Source organism: Bubalus kerabau, chromosome 5, assembly GCF_029407905.1.
Source record: "Bubalus kerabau isolate K-KA32 ecotype Philippines breed swamp buffalo chromosome 5, PCC_UOA_SB_1v2, whole genome shotgun sequence".
NCBI lineage: Eukaryota > Metazoa > Chordata > Mammalia > Artiodactyla > Bovidae > Bubalus > Bubalus kerabau.
The window spans coordinates 24774153-24779976 of record NC_073628.1 but is presented as its reverse complement, the minus strand read 5'-3'; the positions used below and the strand labels follow the sequence as shown (position 1 = coordinate 24779976).

Here is a 5824-nt window from a genome sequence, read left to right as displayed (position 1 = left end):
GTAACAACATGAATCAACTATATACAACAGATTCTTACTTCCTTAAAAAAAAAAAAAAACAAAAGAAACTACAGACCAAACACAAAAGCATCCCAAAGAGTTTCTGCCATTTTAAGGGACTCTTGCTCAGTGGTATTCTGGCCTTCCCTATGACACATGTCTCTCTTTTATTAAAATACATTAAGAATGGTATTAAGCTGTTATTGTAACTTTTATACCTATATTCATAATTCTTATTGTTATAGAGGTAGATAAATTTATCATATTTAAATCAAAGCCATCTGCTCACCAGGAGAATCACTTGTTAAATGTGTGCCTCTTCAGATATATTTGAGAAAATGAACAAGGTAATAAAGACAAAGAATTTCAGAGGATATTAAGGGTGGAGGTAGGAAAAATTTGCATTTAAATTAGGAAGGCAAGTTCTTCATATTTGAAAGAATATCATCCTACAGATAATCAAACCCTTATCATGATGAGAACACAACACTTAACAAGGCGACTCAGCCATTAATTTTTTCCTATACTGAAACAAAATCTAACTTTTTACTAGTTCCACTTTTTTACATGTTATTCACCATGGATAAGCACACAGCATATCAACATACCAGCTCTCCAATTATTTGAATATGAGCATCAGGTCTCTGCTTCTCTAAGCAAAATTTCCTGGGAGCTTTCACAGCAGAGATGTTAGAAGTTTAACTGCAATCAGACCCGAGTTTTAATCTCATATCAGTTATTTTCCAGCTACATGATCAAGTTACTAAAAACTCCCCATGCTTTTTATATCTTCTTTTACTTAATAAGATTGTTTCTGAGACTTAAATTTAAAAATAAAAGAAACTAAAGCATTTTCATATGGAATTATTTAAAGTCAATTTACATATTTATAATCTTCCTTTAAAAATATTTAGTTTATTAATGTTGTTTTGTAAATTACACTTGCTAGAAGGACACATAACGAGATAATTAAATAATTGCTTATCCTTTATTAAATAGCTTCCGAGTTTGACATCAGTGCTGATACTTTGGAGACCCGTATTCTATTTTGAAGTCCAACATTCTAACACAGATGAGGAACACCTGAGAGGTGACTGAGTTTATTCTTCTGGGCATCCCAGACACAGAGGACCTGGAGACCATGCTCTTTGTCCTGTTTCTGTCCTTCTACATCTTCACCCTTATGGGGAACCTGCTCATCCTACTGACGATTGTGTCCTCTGCTCAGCTGCACACTCCCACGGACTTCTTCCTGTGTAAACTGTCTGTGTGTGACATATTTTTTCCCTCTGTGAGCTCCCCTAAGATGCTCTTCTACCTAGCAGGGAACAGCTGAGCCATCTCCTACCCAGGCTGTATGTCCCAGCTCTTCTTCTACCACTTCCTGGGTTGTACTAAGTGTTACCTCTACACGGTAATGGCCTATGACTGCTTTGTTGCCATATGTTACCCTCTGTGCTACACAATAATCACGAGTCACAGAGTGTGTGCCATCCTAGCCATGGGCACCTCATTTTTTGGATGTATTCAGGCCACCTTTCTAACTATGCTTACCTTCCAGTTGCCCTACTGTGGCCCCAGTGGGGTGGGCTATTACTTCTGCTATATCCCAGTGATGCTGAAGCTGACTTGTGCAGATACCTTGGCCCTGGAGGTGGTGGGTTTCATCAGTATGGGTCTCTTGCCCCTCAGCTGCTTCCTTCTCATCCTCACCTCCTATAGCTGCATCATTTGCTCCATTCTTCAAATCTGATCTACCGAAGGCCAACTGTGTGCCTTCTCCACCTGCAGTGCCCACCTCATGCCATCCTCCTCTCCTTTATGCCAGTGGTTCTCATCTAGCTACAGCCACCCCTAACCCCTGACTTATTGCAACTGTTCAGGTCCTGAATAACCTTGTCACCCCCATGCTAACCCCTTGATCTACAGCTTGAGAAATAAGGAAGTGAAATATTTTCTGAGGAAAGTGCTAGAGCAGGTGGCCCTAATTTCTGAAAAGTGATAGAGGTGACTCCACATTGCTTGTGAGAGGAATTTGCACAGATATCATCTGTGTTCCCTTTTACTACAGATGAAGAAGCTAAGATTTGAAGATATGAGGTGAATTTCTCCAGGTCACACAACTAATAAATTACCCTACTCAGGAGGGATAATAAGATATCCTACTGCTCCCATTTGGCAATAAAAAGCCTAGGCCTTCTGTCCCTCACTGTTTGTCTTCCTCTCCTCCTAATCTCTTGTTCCCTTTTCCCTTACCCTAGCACTTCCTTATCTTTGCTGAGGATTATATGATTAAATAATTATAATCATATAATGATTATATGATTAACCTCTCAAAAGCCTGCATCAGATAAGCCCTCATTTGAAGGTCTAGGGATTGTAAAAAAAAAATTGGAAGGTTTCAACCATATGGCTTCCAGTGGTACTCTGGTGACTTCTGAAATGAAAAGAAATTGTTAAAGGAGAAGGACCTCTGGGTGAGACCTCAGGACCTTTGTCTCCTAATGACTGAATCATAGGTATCAATGAACTGTATCAACCACAAAGTCTGTCTATTGGTCTTCAACCTGAAAACAAGATTTGACTGGGATTTGAAGTTGTAGATAAAAGAGAATGTGAAGAAGGTAGCCAGGGGGAGTCTGTGAAGAGGTGACTAGCTCTGTTGCTTTTCAGTATTCACAATTTTAGTTTGTCTTTATAATCATGAGCACAACCAGCAGTCCATGAAAAATCTAAACTGCTATTGGTCTATGGTTTTGGACACTTTACCAGAAAGTTGTGACCTTAGTACTGTCCCTTAACTTTCCTTTTTCTTTGTCTAACGAGCTCAGCATGAGATATGTGTTATTCTAGTCCAGGCAGAGATTTGAAGGAAAGTGAAGGGGGAGATGAGAATAGAAGGGGGTGATGGGAAGAGAAAGGAGTGATTGGAAGAGAAGAGGGTGATTGGTGATTGGAAGAGAAGGGCATAATGTGAAGAGAAAGGTATGATGGGAAGAGAAAGGGGTGATGGGAAGAGAAGAAGGAGAGGTAGAGACAACTCAGCTCTGCTTTTGTTTATTTTCAGGATAAGAGTTCAGTCAGGAATTCTCCCACATTTGAACTAGTCACAACATTGTGTTTAAAAGTTCATATCGGGGTGATGAGATGATGCATGTTTTTAAAGGAAAGTACATTTCCTCTGCTCATTTCTCTTAAACCCTGTGCCTTTTATTCTCTCTAACAGAAATGCTCCTTCCAGAGTATTTAGCTGCTCAGTCGTGCAGTGTTAGCTGCTCAATCGTGTCTGACTCTTTGTGACTCCCATGGACTGTACTCCACTAGACTCCTCTGTCCATGGAATTCTCCAGACAAGAATACTGGAATGGGTAGCCATTCCCTTCTCCAGGGGATCTTCCTGACCCAGGGATTGAACCTAAGTCTCCTACATCTCAGGCAGATTCTTTTTATTTATTATTATTTTTTTATTTTATTATTATTATTTTTTTTTTACTTTACAATATTGTATTGGTTTTGCCATCCATCAACATGCTTCTGCCACGGGTGTACCTATGTTCCCCATCCTCCCACCTCCCTCTCTATACCATCTCTCTGGGTAATCCCAGTGCACCAGCCCCAAGCTTCCTGTATCCTGCGTTGAACCTGGACTGGCGATTCATTTCTTATATGATATTGTACTTGTTTTAATGCCAGATTCTTTATCATCTGAGCCATCAGGGAACCCACTAAAGACCCAATTAAAATATTTCCTGTGTGAAACTTTATTTATACTAAGCAAGTCAGGCTCTCATTTCCCTGTGTTTTAAGACTTAACAAAAACATCCCTTCATTGTGCTAGGATAAGTTTTAGCAAAGCATTTTCCAACACTGAAAGTAAACTAGGTTCAGGGAGGGTAACGAGAAAACAAGAGCTATTTGGGGACTGACTAAATAGAATCAACAGTTCATTTGTTGAAGAAATTCTGAGTCCCAGATGAGTTTTTGATTTAGTTGAGGAAGCAGAACCTTAGTAACATATCTGTCAGTTATTTCTTTTATTTAGTTATTTATTTTTTGGCTGTGCTGGGTCTTCATTGCTGCATGGGCTTTTCTCTTGTTGTGGTGAGTATGGCTTACTCTCCAGTTGGGATGTAAGGGCCTCTCATGGTGACTTCTCTTCTTGTGGGCTTAGTTGCTCCATGGCATGTGGTACCTTCCTGGATCAGGGATCAAACCCATGTCTCCTGCATTGGCAGGTGGATTCTTAACACTGGATCACCAGGGAAGGCCCTGTCAGTTATTTCTAATCTATCAAGTATCTCGAGAGTCAAAAGGGCAGAAACATCTTCTGGCTCTTGGGATGAAGCTGGAACGGTAGTCACAGCCCTTGTCTTCTAAAGGGTTTTTACCGAACAGAGGAAACATGGAAGCCATCATGTTTTCTTCTCATTCAGTAATAATTTTTGGATACCACATTCTTACCTTGTTTCCTAGGTGAGATGGTTTGCTTTCATTGCCAGCTCGAACGCTTCGCAGAACTGGACTTCTCTCTTCTGTTTCAGGACTTTAAGGAAATAGAGTCTGGATTCTTTTCTCCAGACTCCATTGTTTTCTATTAATTTTACTGTGTGCCTTGATCATACTTAATTACATCTCTGGAGCCAAACTCTTCTAACTCTATTGCCACCTATCATCTCAGACATCCATTTGGAAGCTATCAGCCATCACTGTCATTGATTACCTAACTGTTTTAAATGTTTTTGGTTGCTTAGTCCAAGGATTTTCTAAAATACCAGCTTCAAAGCAATAGATTACTCTTAGCCTTTCACTAAAATTCCCTACCTACTTGTAGCCCTTGTTCTGGCTACAACAGAAATATTTAACACAGCTTGTTAAGTGAGGCATGTTAAACTCCAAAAGTACAATGTGAGGAAGAATTATATCATGACTCAGTATTAGAACCAGTTCTATAAAGAAAAAGAACAAAATAAGTTACATTGTTTAGTTTCTGACTATGTGCCAAGAAGTTCTCTTTTAAAATTCCATATAACATTATTAACTGTTTATATTAACACCTCAAAATGTGTATCATTCACATTTTTCCAGATGTGGGAACTGAACTCTAGAATGGGTAAATAACATCCCTAAAATCATATTGAATCAGAGGAACTGTAATTGGAGGTGTGTGTGAGTTTTTAATAGCTCAGACATCTCCTACTATTTGTGACCCCGCGGACTGTAAGAATACTGGGTTGGGTTGGCATTTCCTACTCCAGGGGATCTTCCCAACCCAGGGACTGAACCCAGGTCTCCAGCATTGCAAGCAGATTCTTTAATATCAGAGCCACCAAGGAAGGTAGGATATATTTTACTGCAAATGCAAGATATTTTGTGGATTATGTATGAAATACTAGTGTATAAGTAAAATCATGATGAAACAGAAAGAGGTACGTAAACTTTGTCTATGATTTTTAATTTGTGTAGTTCTATGAGATCAAGCTACTTGAGAGTTTTCAAAGTGAGTAGACAACATAGATATCAAAATAAAATACAGAGTTACTTGTCATTTACATCAAGGACCTCAAGGACCTAGTGTGTGTGTGTGTATATATATATATATATATATATACACACAATAAAATACATATATAATATTTCATAATTTGATAATTTTAAAAACAAGTAACATTTCGAGTACTTACCATCTACCAGCCAATATATTAAATCAGTCATGTCCGACTCTGTGTGATCCCATGGAGGCAGCTTGGGTGCCATAGAGTGCCAGGCTTCTCTATTTATCACCAACTCCTGGAGCTTGCTCAAACTCATGTCCATCGAGTTGGTG

The 5824-nt window shown here is 39.1% G+C and overlaps 1 pseudogene; it reads left to right on the top strand.

The window, feature by feature from the left end:
- The first annotated feature begins 1072 nt into the window (after window positions 1-1072).
- LOC129653749 (olfactory receptor 149-like) lies at window positions 1073-2002 on the top strand (annotated as a pseudogene).
- The last annotated feature ends 3822 nt before the right edge of the window (window positions 2003-5824 follow it).